General features: G+C 36.6%; 1 long non-coding RNA gene across 4 annotated transcripts in view; it reads left to right on the plus strand.

Moving 5' to 3' along the window:
* The first annotated feature begins 2,560 nt into the window (after positions 1–2,560).
* Positions 2,561–15,104, plus strand: part of LOC103102278 (uncharacterized) — a 39,922-nt gene continuing 27,378 nt past the window's right edge. For all 4 annotated transcript variants that reach the window (XR_463361.2, XR_008916782.1, XR_008916783.1 and 1 more), the window contains exon 1: positions 2,561–2,640. This is a non-coding gene — a long non-coding RNA (uncharacterized LOC103102278). The remainder of the gene's footprint in view (positions 2,641–15,104) is intronic.

Genomic DNA, 15,104 nt, shown 5'->3' on the forward strand with positions numbered 1-15,104 from the left:
TTAACCCTTGAGATGCTGATAGCTTAAATACTTGCCTCAGGCTTGGGTGTAAACCTTTGATCTCACTCTGAGCTTGATCAGATTCAACACTGCTCAAATTCTACTTTCAGGTTTAGGAGTAAGCTAGGGTCTCACTGTGGTGGGCTTGATGGTCTTGTCAGGCACACAGTAGATTGCACTGTCCTGGGGGTTTGCCTTCAAGAGGATCAGCCCTGCCCCACCTTGGGTCTACCAACTATCCCAAACTGGGATCTATGTCCTCACCATAGGATCAGACTTGGACTCCTGGTTTCACTCTGGGCCCACACAGATCAGGCTGCTTCAGCACAGACTGCCTTGGATTGGAATTCCAGACTTCACTACAGGTTTGGAATTCCAAAGGGTGCGGGTTGGTTGGATCTCTGTTGGTGCAGGGTCTGAATGTTGGCTTGGGCTCAGGTTCCAAACCTGGAACAGCAAATGTGGGGTGTGGATGTATGGTTTGCTATTGACTTGTTCTTCACTCCTTCCTGCTGTCTATGCTCCTCCCAATGCCCCAGATGTTCTCTGCCTATAGTTTCAGTTTTTCTCTTCTTGAAAGTTGTTTCACTCTGTCACCTTGTTGGTTCTTTTACTCCTGTATTCATTTTGTGATATTATTTTAAGATTGGTTGAAGAGGATCCTCATGGTGACTTTGAGCTTCCTTGTTCTAGTCTGCCATCTTGGCTCTACCTTTCAAATTGATATAATTTATTTGGGATAGTTGCCTGATCTTTCAATTTTTCTGCAGAAGGCCCAAGGCTATAGCTTTCAGGGACATTAAGAAGAAAAACGACTTTAGGGTCAGCTCTCAGGATCTATATTTCTTCCCATCTGGAAGTAGCTGTTTTATAGTGGTTATAAACTCCTGCATGGAGGTCTTCCCTGGGCTGGTTATCTTGACCTGACATTGATCAGGCTTTAATAGGGAGTTATTTGTAAAACAGTGCTCTGAATAAGATAACATTAATGAATCAGTATTGGGTCCATTCTGCCATGCAGCTCTGCACCTATCATGTCTAGTGGTCATTCCACTTTCCCCCCCTGTATCCTCTGTGTTTCTTGCTAGGCTAGTGTTTTGGATGCAGTTGCAAAAGAAATGGAATTAATTTTCTTTGTCCCTTCTAGAACATGAGTACTTGGTGAGGATTCCACTGTGTATTTGTGCTTGTACACAGTGCAGCTTCTGTCCACATTCACTGACTCCATTTCCTCTCTTCTCATTCTCAGAGTCCTCCTTCATCCTCTTTCACACAAAGAGGCAGCTACATTCTTTATCCATGCAAATTCATCTATAATTCCAAGCCAGACCATTCCATAGAGTATACAAGGCATTCAGGGAAGACTGGTACCTTTGGTGTGAGGGTTTGCTAAGTCCTTTTAGGGCTACTTTCCTCATCTGGTGTTCACTTGCCACTCAGATGTTACTTGTGACTGCAAGAAGCTCTAGCATGTGTAGTGGTCACATCCCCAGTACACCATCTCATCAGGTGGGCTAAAACCATGTTGAGGGTAACCTATAGGCCTCAAACCTGTCAAGTAGAGGAATATCTACCCCAAACATGTGAACAATTTTCCCAGTGGAAAGGGTGGATGAGAAGAATTTGTTCCAATGGCCAGGTCACATTTCTTCTTTCCCTTTCTCTACCCTCACCTCTATCCTTTCTCCATCTCTGTCTCTTCCCTTCCCTTCCCTTCACTTCCCTTCCCTTCCCTTCCCTTCCCTTCCCTTCCCTTCCCTTCCCTTCCCTTCCCTTCCCTTCCCTTCCCTTCCCTTCCCTTCCCTTCCCATCCTTTCCCATCCCTTCCCTTCCCTTCTTTTTTCTTCTCTGCTTCTTTTAATGAACATTTTCCCCAATAGGAATTCCCCTAGTTCTATTCGTAGCTCTTTTCCATTTCCCTTAATAATCTCCACTCCCACAGCTTTAATGGCTACCTCTATGATCATCAAATGTATATACTCAAAGATTCTTGATGTCTCCTTGGAACTCCAAATCCCCAATTCCAACTGCTTCTGGGATATTGCCCCCACAGATGTCAATCTTCATATGTCTAAAATTAATCTCATTTTATTTTCCTTTAACTTTTTTCCTTTTTGTGACTTTATTCTTTCTGACACTAGCACTACTATTTCCTTGGTCACTCTTCTCAAGGCTGGTCCCCATCTGGTCTTGGCTGAATGCAATGTTCTGAGCAGTCCTTCGTACTCCCTAATTATGAGTCCTTGAAAATGGTGAGCTTTCTAGGATGGCCACACTATTCATAGGTTATTATCTTGGCGGTTTCTTTCCCAAGCTAAACTTTGAGCCTGAAATGGTCTCCTTCAGTTGTCACAACTCCAGGACCCACTTTATGAGCAGGGCAGATTCAGGGTCTAATTGCATAGCTTGTGTTTAGAAACTAGAATTTTTTTGTTGACAGATCCAGAATGACAGACTGTTGCAGACATGTGATGACACTGGGATGGAAGCCAGGTGGGTGACAGAGGACAGATTCTTCCAACAAATGTTCACATTATGTAAGTCCCAAAGAGCCAGTAGTGCAAAGTCCAGTGGGTAGACTGTTACTTCATTATGTGTAATGTCAGGATACCATGAAGATATTCTGAACCTTGTTTGTTGGTAAGTATCTCTCTAAACCACTCCTTTCATGATCTTTTCTAGAGTTACTCTTGTGCTGGTACGTGTTAGGGGGCCATCTCTTCCACTATTAAGGTCTGAGGGAGTCAAGCAAAAGCTACCATCTTTAAACTATGCCTCTAACCTGCCTTTCCCTTGGTATTCTTTTGTTTCCCTTTTTTCAACCTTACCTTTTGTCTCAGAATCAATACTGTGTATTAATTGGTTAGAAGACAGAAGAGCTATAAGGGCTACGCAATGGAGGTTAAGTGACTTGCACAAGATCACATAGGTAGGAATGATCTGAGGTGAATATATATATATATATATGTATATATATATGTAATATATATATATATAAACCCTTATCTTCTGTCTTAGAATCAATACTGTGTATTGTTTCCACAGCAGAAGACCTATAAGGGCTAGGCAGTGGGGTTAAGAGACTTGCTCAGGGTCACCCCAGCTCAGATGTGCACAAAGATAGATTTGAACCCAGGACCTCACATCTCTGGATATGATGGATGGAGATGGAGAGCTGGGTCTCCATCCACTGAACCACCTAACTGCCCACCTTCCTTAGCATTCTTAATCCACCAATTCCTTTATCCTCTCCCTTCCCTTAAATGCTCTGTTGCCTTTATCTTCTCTGCTTCCTCAGTTCCTCAGTTTCTCAATTTCCTTTATCATCTCAGTTCCTTCAACACATTCAAATTCTTTAATGCCTTCATTCTCTTCAGTCCTCTTATTCTCTTCAGTCACATCAACTTAATTCCTAAGTTTCTCTAGCCCTCAATCTCTCATTCATCAGGCCTCTCATTCTCTTCATTTTCTTCAGCCTTTTAGTCCTTCATTCCCTCCCACTTTTAGGTATCCCCAGGCCCTCAGAGCTCTCAGCCACTACATTCTCTTAGCTCTTAATTCTGATTACTCCCTCAATCCCTTTGATACCTCCATCCCATTAGCCTCTTTGTCTCTTCAGACTAGGAGACAAATCTTTAAAATGGCAATCAGATCAACATAGTACAAAACATACCACACAATCCTTGGTGGAATATTAATGTGAATATCCTTATGTGTCATATGTCAGGCATTTAATCTCAGGTTACTGCATTGCATTTACAGAAGCATACCTGTGAGTGGTGCTTTACTCTAGTTAATTCATATTTAGCATATTGTATTTATGAAGGATGTTAATAAGCTGGAGGTTTTATAAGATCCTTAAATTTATACCATATAAAAATTGATTGAAGAATGTGGGGATGCCTAACATGAAGAAGACAAGACTCAGGGTAAGGCAAGAATGGATTTGACAAATATTCATTTGGGGGAGATAATGATTGCTCCATCTAGGATTTTTTTCTTAAAAAAATGTTCATCCAAGTTTTGGGAATGAGAATTCATTGTCTGACAAAAATTGCTAGGAAATTGGAAAGCAGTTTTACAGAAACTAAGTATAGATCAACATTTCACACTGATTACCAAGATAAGTTCAAAATGGGTACCTAATTTAGCCATAAAGGGTGTTATCATAAGCAAATTAGGGAAACAGGGAAAAGTTTAATTGTCAGACCTATGGATAAGAGAATTTATGACCAAATAAGAGATAGAGAGGATCATGGGAAATAAAATGGATAATTTTGATTACATTAAACTAAAAATGTTGTACACAAACAAAGCCAATGCAACCAAAATTACAAGGAAAGCAGAAAATTGGGGGGGGGCATTATAGCAAGTTTGTCTGATAAAGCCCTCATTTCTCAAATATATAGAGAACTGAGTCAAATTTATTAGAATATGAGTCATTCCCCAATTGATATAGTCAGAGGATATGAACAGGTAGTTTTCAGGAGAAGAAATCAAAGCTTTCTTTAGTCACAGGGGAAAATGCTCTAAATCGCTATTCATTAGAGAAATGAAAATTAAAACAATGCTGAGGTACCATCTCACATATATCAGTTCGGCTAATATGGCAAATGGAAAATGCAAATATTGGGAGGGCTATAACAAAATTGAGCTATTAATTCAATTGTTGGTAGAGTTGTGAAGTGATCCAAACATTCTGTAGAATATTCTGGGTTTATGATGCATACAAGGAAAAAGAAAGATGGCACTGTTCCTCCCCTCAAAGAGCTTACAATTTAGTAGTACATACAAGATCCATTTATAAAAATATATAATATTCAAGCTGAAAGGAACAATGGAAGCAGCCATTTAAGTCTATGTCATCTTTAGAAAAAATAAGGAAACTGAGGCCCAAATAAGGGAAATTATTTATTCAGGTTTATAGTATAGTCGTGACCAGTACTCAGAGCTCTTTCCACCATATATCATGTACCATACCATAATGCCAGATCAATTGTACCCATAGTACATGCCAGCTAAAGATCGAGACTTCTGAACTGTTTGCCATGGGGCATGGGAGATTTGAAGGTTATTGGGAACCCAGTGTAGGTAGCACTTTAGATGTCCTACAAGCCATATTAAAAGAAAGGAGAACTTTTCCTTTGGCAATAAATTATCTCCTAGACTAGGGTGGGAACAATTGGCAAACTATAAAACAAGACTGAGGCAAAAGCATAGTAAGCAAGAGCATCCAGCTGGATGCTTCAAGGCACTGGGGAATGGGATGCTGGCAAATCTCTTTGCTTTCTCAGTCAAGGACAATTCTTTCTCTGAAGTTGGGGATGTTCAGAAAGAAGACTGGAGAACTTTTCCCTGAAGAAATCTCTAGTGCTAACTAAGATCAGTATTCAAATCTGAGGATCACCTTGTGTTACCCTGCCTTAGTATCTATTTTACATATTTACTGGCCTCTTCACCTACTTACAGATACCTCTGAACTAGGGAAATAACATTTCCTTCCTATCATTTTGGCTACTCCTTGGCTAGAATCCTCCATCCCCAAACTACCCTTATTCATTTGAAAAATACGACTTTGCTCAAAAGGAAGAGAGGTATTTATGAGAAGTTACATATACATGGACTATAAGTGGGAAATTTTTAGCTCAACACGTAAACATACAAATCCAGTAAAAATTGAGGCACAAGATAATGAACAAATTTTTCTTTCTTTTTTTTTTTAAACCCCTACCTTCCGTCTTGGAGTCAATACTGTGTATTGGCTCCAAGGCAGAAGAGTGGTAAGGGCTAGGCAATGGGGGTCAAGTGACTTGCCCAGGGTCACACAGCTAGGAAGTGGCTGAGGCCAGATTTGACCTCCCGTCTCTAGGACTGGCTCTTAATCCACTGAGCTACCCAGCTGCCCCCGAACAAATTTTTCTTGCAGCACAAATATGGAAGTCAAATTTGAAAATCATCTCTATATAATGAAAATAGAATTCTTAAATAATTCTAAGAATATAAGGCATATTTTTTTTTCCTGAAAAAAAGGATAGAGGTGTGATAATATAGTGAAAAGGGTACAAAACCTTGATTTGAATCCTAGATCCAACACTTGTGACCTTGGCCAAATCATTTAATTTCTTTGGGCCTCAGTTTCCTCATCTATAAAAATGAAGTAGTCATGCTAAATGCCCCCGATGGCATCTTCCATGTCCAAGTCTACTTTCTTCTGATGATTCACTAATACCTATCCCAGCAAGACCTGACATGTGGCCACTTAAAAAGAACAGAAAGACCAGGAAGTCTTTCTTGATCTACAAAGGAGGAAAACATGAGAAGACTAGCTGAACCAGAACAAGTATACATGAATGGAACCATGCTAAAGGCAATATAATTTTGAAAATATTTAGGAGTTGATTCTTTGTTCTTTTTCTTTCTTAATTAATAGAATTTATTTCCAAGTTTAACCACAGCAAAAAACTCACCACAATGAGCTAATTTTATGAGATAACTTTAGCCAGAAAATGTTTTTGCCAAGTGAGGGACAAGGCAGATAGAGACAAGTATCTCTCCCCTCCCTGCATAATAGAAGATGTCATCTGGCAAACACACACACACACACACACACACACACACACACACACACACACACACACACACACACAAAATGTCATTTTGTGTTTATGTTTTTCAATTCATTCTCTGGAGGTGTATACTTATAAATTATTATTCAAATACTAAGAACATAGCTGTAAATAATGTTCTATTGATTCTATTAATTTCATTTTTCATTATCTCATGTAGCTTCCCACCTCCAGTTTCTTAAAAATTAGCCTGCTCATCATTTCATATGGCCCAGATTTATTCCATTATCACAATCAAATGCATAAAATGTTCAGTCATTCCCCAATTGATGAACTTCCCCTTGATTTCCAGTTCTTTGCCACCACAAAGAGAGCTGCTATAAATATTTTGGAACAGAGGGGTTCTTTTCCTTTCTCCCCTGATCCCTCTGGGAAACAGACCCAGGAATGGAATTGCTTGGTCTAAGGACATACAGTTTTATAACTCTCTGAGTGTAATTCCAAATTGCACTCCAAAATGGTTGGATCAGTTCACAATTCCACCACCAATGCCCCAATTTTGCCACATCCCTTTCAACGTTGTCATTGTAGCCAATCTAATGGGTGTGAGATGATTTCTCAGAATTGTTTTTGTTTGCAATTCTCTAATCCATAATGATTTAGACCATTTTTTCATTATACCTCTATGTAGCTTTGATTTCTTTATCTATCTGCAAATTATCTGTTCATATATTTTGCCCATTTATCCACTGGAGAATGGTTCTTATTCCCATAATCCCCCTACCCAATTTTCTGCTTTCCTTCTAATCTTGCCAATATCCTTTTTTGGGGGTAGAAATCTTTGTTAATTTAAATCATTCAAAATTAATCATTTTACCTTTCATAATACTCTCCATCTCTTCTTGAGACATAATTTCCTCTTCTCTCCATAAATCTGATAGGTGATATGTTCCCTGTTCTTTTAATTTGCTTATGTTACCTCTTTTTACATCTAATCGATGTATTCATTTTGATTTTTTTCTTAGTGAATGGTGTAAGATATTAGTCTATATTTTGTTTCTGCCAAATCACTTTTTAGCTGTTCTAGCAATTTTAACCAAATAGTGATTCTTTGTCCCCAAATTCTGGATCCTTGATTTTGTCAAATACAAAATTACTGTACTTTTTTTTTTACTACCGTTTGTTCTCTGTGTGTCCTGTTCCACTAATCTACATTTCTATTTCTTAGCCAGTACCAGACAGTTTTAATAATTACTGCTTTATAATACAGTTTAAAATCTGGTACTGCTAGACTGCCTTCCTTAACTTTTTTCATTATTTATTTTAATATTCTTGATCTTTTATTCTTCCAAATGAATTATTATTTTTTTCTAGCTCAGTAGCATAATTTTTTTTATTAATTTGATCAGGATGGCATTGAATAAGTAGATTAGTTTAGTTGGGGTTGCCATTTAAATCCAAGAACAATTATTTATATCTGATCTCATTTGAAAAAAGATTTTGTAATTATGTTCATGTAGTTCTTCAATTGTTTTGGCAGGTAAAATCCCAGATATCTTATTCTAGTTATGATTATTTTATTTTATTTTTTAAATTTTATTTAATTAGATGATTTAGAATATTTTTTCCTGGTTACAAGACTCATTTTTTTCCTACCCTCCCCCTACTTCCTTCCCATATCTGACACATAATTCCACTGGGTTTAACATGTATCATTGATCAAGACCCATTTCCATATTATTAATATTTGCACTAGGGTGATCTTTTAGAGTCTACTTTCCCAGTCATTGCCCCATCAACCAATGTGATCAAGTAGTTGTTTTTCTTCTGTATTTCTTTTCCCACAGTTCTTCCTCTGGATGTGGATAGTGTTCTTTCTCATATGTCCCTCCAAATAGTTCTGGATCATAGCATTGCTACTAGTAGAGAAGTCCATTACATTCAATTGTACCACAGTGTATCAGTCTCTGTGTACAATGTTCTCCTGGTTCTGCTCCTCTCACTCTGCATCAATTCCTGGAGGTTGTTCCAGTCCCCATGGAATTCCTCCACTTTATTATTCCTTTGAGCACAATAGTATTCCATCACCAACACATACCACAATTTGTTCAGCCATTCCCCAATTGAAGGGCATCCCCTCATTTTCCAGTTTTTTTGCCACCACAAAGAGCATGGCTATGAATATTCTTGTACCAGTCTTTTCCCTTATCTCTTTGGGGTACTGTGGTAGCTATGATTATTTTAAATGGAATGTCTCCCTCTATCTCTTCCTACACAGTTTTATTAGTAACATATAAACATGCTAATAACTTATGTGGGTTAATTTTATAATACTGCTACTTTGCTAAAACCATTGGTAATTTCAATGAATTTTTAGTTGAATTGCTAGGATTATTGTATGAAAAAGAGATAGTTTTATTTCCTCTTTGCTCATTAGGTTTCCTTAATTTTTTTTCTTCTCTTATTGCTAATATAGCATTTCAAAAAATATGTTAAATAATATTGGTGATAATGGGCATCCTTGTTTCACTCCTGATCTTATTAGGAAGGCTTCTAGCTGTCCCTGTTAGAAATAATACTCTAGAAATAGAAATACAAATAATAAAACCATTATCATGGTTTTAGGTAGATGCTTCATATCATTTAGTGAAAAAATACATTTATACCTATGCTTTCCAGTGATCTTAATAGGATTGAGGGGTGTATTTTGTCAAAGGCTTTTCAGCATCTATTCATATAATCATATGGTTTTAAAATTACCTTTGTTATTAATATAATAAATTATATCGAGTTTTCCTTTTATTAAACCATCCCTGCATTCTTAATATAAATCCCATTTCATCATAATGTATAATCTTTGTGATATATTGTTGTAGTCTCCTAGTTAGTATTTTATTTAGAATTTGCATTCGTATTCATTAATGGAGTTGGTCTATAATTTTCTTTCTCTGTTATTTCTCTTCCTGATATAGGTATCGGCACCGTATTTGTTTCATAAAAGGAGTTTGGGAAAACTCCTTTTTTAACTGTTATTTATATATTTTTTATTTTTTGAACATTATTTTATTTGGTCATTTTCAAACATTATTCATAGGAAACAAAGATCATTTTCTTCCCCCCCCCCCACCTCTTCCATAGCAGACGCGCGATTCCACTGGGTATCACATGTGTCCTTGATTCGAACCCATTTCCATGTTGTTGGTATTTGCATTAGAGTGTTCATTTAGAGTATCTCCTCAGTCATATCCCCTCAACCCCCATAAGTCAAACTTTCCTTGGTGTTTTTACTCCCACAGTTTGTCCTCTGCTTGTGGATAGTGTTTTTTCTCCTAGATCCCTGCAGATTGTTCAGGGACATTGCATTGCCACTAATGGAGAAGTTCATTATATTCAATTGTACCACAGTGTATCAGTCTCTGTGTACAATATTTTCCTGGTTCTGCTCCTCACACTCTGCATCAATTCCTGGAGGTTGTTCCAGTCCCCATGGAATTCCTTCACTTTATTATTCCTTTGAGCACAATAGTGTTCCATCACCAACATATACCACAATTTGCTCAGCCATTCCCCGATTGAAGGGCATCCCCTCATTTTCCAATTTTTGGCCACCACAAAGAGTGCAGCTATGAATATTCTTGTACAAGTCATTTTCCTAATTATCTCTTTGGGGTACAAACCCAGCAGTGCTATAGCTGGATCAAAGGGCAGACAGTCTTTTATTGTCCTTTGGGCAGAGTTCCAAATTGCCCTCTAGAATGGTTGGATCAATTCACAACTCCACCAGCAATGAATTAATGCCCCGACTTTGCCACATCCCCTCCAGCATTCATTACTTTCCTTTGCTGTTATGTTAGCCAATCTGCTAGGTGTGAGGTGATACCTCAGAGTTGTTTTGATTTGCATCTCTCTGATTATAAGAGATTTAGAACATTTTTCATGTGTTTATTAATAGTTTTGATTTCTTTATCTGAAAACTGCCTATTCATGTCCCTTGCCCATTTATCAATTGGAGAATGGCTTGATTATTTTGTACAATTGATTTAGCTCTTTGTAAATTTGAGTAATTAAACTTTTGTCAGAGATTTTTATGAAGATTGTTTCCCAATTTGTTGCTTCCCTTCTGATTTTAGTTACATTGATTTTGTTCGTACAAAAACTTTTTAATTTGATGTAGTCAAAATTATTTATTTTACATTTTGTGACTCTTCTTGCTTGGTTTTAAAATCTTTCCCTTCCCAAAGGTCTGACATGTATACTATTCTGTGTTCGCCTAGTTTACTTATAGTTTCCTTCTTTATGTTCAAGTCATTCACCCATTCTATCTTGGTGTAGGGTGTGAGATGTTCATCCAAACCTAATCTCTCCCACACTGTCTTCCAATTTTCCCAGCAGTTTTTATCAAATAGTGGATTTTTGTCCCAACAGCTGGGGTCTTTGGATTTGTCATAGACTGTCTGCTGAGGTCATTTACACCAAGTCTATTCCACTGATCCTCCTTTCTCTCTCTTAGCCAGTACCAAATTGTTTTGATGACCACTGCTTTATAGTATAGTTTGATATCTGGAACTGCAAGTCCTCCTTCCTTTGCATTTTTTTTTATTATTTCCCTGGATATCCTTGATCTTTTGTTCCTCCAAATTAACTTAGTTATTTTTTTTTCTAATTCAGTAAAGAAGTTTTTTGGTAGTTCAATGGGTATGGCACTAAATAAGTAAATTAATTTGGGTAGGATTGTCATTTTTATTATGTTAGCTCTTCCCACCCATGAGCAATCAATGTTTTTCCAATTGTTTAGATCTAGTTTTAACTGTGTGGAGAGTGTTTTGTAGTTGTGTTCATATAATTCCTGTGTTTGTCTCAGCAGATAGATTCCTAAGTATTTTATTTTGTCTAAGGTGATTTTAAATGGTATTTCTCTTTCTAATTCTTGTTGCTGAAATGGGTTAAAGATATATAGAAATGCTGATGAACTTATGAGGGTTTATTTTGTATCTTGCAACTTTGCTAAAGTTGTTGATTATTTTGAGTAACTTTTTGGTTGATTCTCTAGGATTCCTTAAGTAACCATAATATCATCCACAAAGAGTGATAGCTTGGTCTCCTCACTGCCAATTTTAATACTTTCAATTTCTTTTTCTTCTCTAATTGCTACTGCTAGTGTTTCTAGTACAATGTTAAATAATAGGGGGGGATAGTAGGCATCTTTGTTTTACTCCTGATCTTATTGGGAAGACTTCTAGTTTATCCCCCTTGCAGATGATGTTTGCTGATGGTTTTAGATACATACTGTTTATTATTTTTAGGAAAGGCCCTTCTATTTCTATACTTTCTAGTGTTTTCAATAGGAATGGGTGTTGTATTTTATCAAAGGCTTTTTCTGCGTCTATTGAGATAATCATGTGATTCTTGTTGGTTTGCTTGTTGATGTGGTCAATTATGTGGATGGTTTTCCTAATAATGAACCAACCCTGCATTCCTGATATAAATCCTACTTGGTCATAGTGAATGACCCTCCCGATCACTTGCTGGAGACTTTTTACTAGTATCCTATTTAAGATTTTTGCATCTATATTCATTAGGGAGATTGGTCTATAGTTTTCTTTCTCTGTTTTTGACCTGCCTGGCTTTGGGATCAGTACCATGTTTGTAGCATAAAATGGATTTGGTAGAACTCCTTCTTGGCTTATTCTGTCAAATAGTTTGTTTAATATTGGGATTAGTTGTTCTTTGAATGTTTGATAGAATTCATTTGTGAATCCATCAGGCCCTGGGGATTTTTTTTTTTAGGGAGTTCTTTGATGGTTTGTTCAATTTCTTTTTCTGATATGGGGTTGTTTAGGAAATTTATTTCTTCCACTTTTAGTCTAGGCAATTTTATATTTTTGTAAATATTCATCCATATCATCTAGATTGCCATATTTGTTGCCATATAATTGGGTATAGTAGTTTTTAATGATTGCCTTAATTTCCTCTTCATTACAGGTGAGGTCTCCTTTTTCATCTTGGATATTGTCAATTTGGTTTATTTCTTTCCTTTTTTTAATTAGAGTGACTAGTACTTTGTCTATTTTATTTGGTTTTTTTCAAAGTACCAGCTTCTAGTCTTATTTATTAAATCAATAGTTGTTTGACTTTCAATTTTATTAATTTCTCCTTTGAGTTTTAGGATCTCTAATTTGTCTTCATCTGAGGATTTTTAATTTGTTCACTTTCTAGTTTTTTTTTTAATTTTCATGCCCAATTCATTGACCTCTGCCCTTTTTAAATTGTTAATATATGAACTCAAGGATATAAATTTCCCCCTGAGTACTGCTTTGGCTGCATCCTATAGGTTTTGAAAGGATGTCTCATCATTGTAATTTTCTTCAATGAAGTTATTAATTGTTTCTGTGATTTGTTCTTTAACTAGCTGGTTTTGGAGAATCGTATTTTTTAATTTCCAATTAATTTTTGATTTGCCTTTCCATGTACCCTTACTAATTATTATTTTCATTGCATTGTGATCTGAGAAAGTTGCATTTATTATTTCTGCTCTTTTGCATTTGTTTGCAATGTTTTTAGGCCCTAATACATTGTCAATTTTTGTGAATGTACCATGTGCTGCTAAAAAGAAGGTATATTCCTTTTTGTCTCTATTTATTTTTCTCCACATGTCTACTAACTCTACTTTTTTTCCAAGATTTCATTCACTTCTCTTACCTCTTTCTTATTTATTTTTTGGTTTGATTTATCTAGTTCAGATAGAGGAAGGTTCAGGTCTCCCACTAGTATAGTTTTTCTATCTATTTCATCCTTGAGCTTCTCTAGTTTCTCCTTTAGAAATTTGGATGCTATGCCATTTGGTGCATACATGTTGAGTACAGATATTTACTCATTATCTATACTGCCTTATATCAGAATGTAATTACCTTCCCTATCTCTTTTAACTAGATTTATTTTTACTTTGGCTTTGTCAGATATCATGATTGCAACTCCTGCCTTCTTTTTATCAGTTGATGCCCAATAGATTTGGCTCCACCCTCTTACTTTCACCCTATGCCTATCTACCTTCCTCATGTGTGTTTCTTGTAGACAGCATATGGTAGGGTTTTGGATTCTGATCCACGCTGCTATTTGCTTGTGTTTTATGAGTCAGTTCATTCCATTCACATTCAGAGTTATGATTACTAGCTGTGCATTACCCAGCATTTTGATTTCTACTCCTGTTCCTGCCTTTTCTTCTTTCACTATTTCCTTCTACACCAATGTTTGTTTTTAATCAGTCCCCCTAGTTCCCACCCTTATTTTACTTCCCTTTCTACCCTTATCCCTTCTTATTCCCCCCTTATTTTCCCTGTAGACTTCCTAAAATTAACCCCCCACCCCCTCCCTCCCTTGTGCTGCTTCCCTCCCCACCAGACCTTTTGTTACCCTTCTACTCCCCTATAGAGTGCAGATCTATTCTCTGCCCCAAATGTATTGGATTGGTTTTCCCTCTTTGAGTCAATTTCAAAGCATGTAAAAGTTGAGTATTTCCTGTCTCCAACCCCTTTACCCTTCCAGTGTATTGATGTTCTTCCCCCTCCTACCATGAGCTACTTTGTGACATATAAATTTACCCCCATTTGTTTCTTTTCCCATTTCTTTTAATATTAACCTATTTTTAAGCTCTAGTTATATATATATATATGCATACTCATGTGTATTTATTTATGCATGCATATATCTATATACCTATTTATGTCTTGTCCTTTCATCCTATACAGTTTGTCACTGTTCCCTCTAAGTGTAATTCTTTTTGCTGCCCAGGTAATAACAACAGTTTTTAAGAGTTACCAATGACCTCTTTTCTTATACGGATACATATCATTTTAACTTATTGAGTCTCTTAAAAAAAGTTTTTTTTGTTTTGTTTTTCTTTTTCCCCTCTTTTTTAATTACATTTTGATGATTCTCTTGAGTTCTGTGCTTGGACATCAATTTTTCTGTTCAGGTCTGGTCTTTTCTTTACGAATTCTTGAAATTCTTCTATTTTGTTGAATGACCATACTTTCCCCTGTAAGAATACAATCAGTTTTGCTGGGTAGTTGATTCTTGGATGTAGATCTAGTTCCATTGCTTTCTGGAATATCATATTCCATGCCTTTCAGTTTTTCAGTGTGGATGCAGCCAGATCCTGCATTGTCCTCACTGTGGTTCCATGGTATCTGAATGACTCCTTCTTGGCAGCTTGTAATATCTTTTCTTTGGTCTGATAGTTCTTGAATTTGGCTATAACATTCCTGGGTGTTGTCAGTTGAGGATTAAGTTCAGGAGGTGATCTGTGGATTCTTTCAATCTCCACTTTTCCCTCTTGTTCTAGGATATTGGGGCAGTTTTCTTGAATAATTTCCTGTAGTATGATGTTCAGGCTTTTTCTTTTGTCATGATTTTCTAGTAGACCAATGATTCTTAAATTGTCTCTCCTTGAACGATTTTCTAAATTCTCTATTTTGTGAATGAGATGCTTCATATTTTCCTCAATTTTTTCATTCTTTGGTTTTGTTTTATAGTGTCCTG

The sequence above is a fragment of the Monodelphis domestica genome, chromosome 2 (assembly GCF_027887165.1).
Source record: "Monodelphis domestica isolate mMonDom1 chromosome 2, mMonDom1.pri, whole genome shotgun sequence".
NCBI lineage: Eukaryota > Metazoa > Chordata > Mammalia > Didelphimorphia > Didelphidae > Monodelphis > Monodelphis domestica.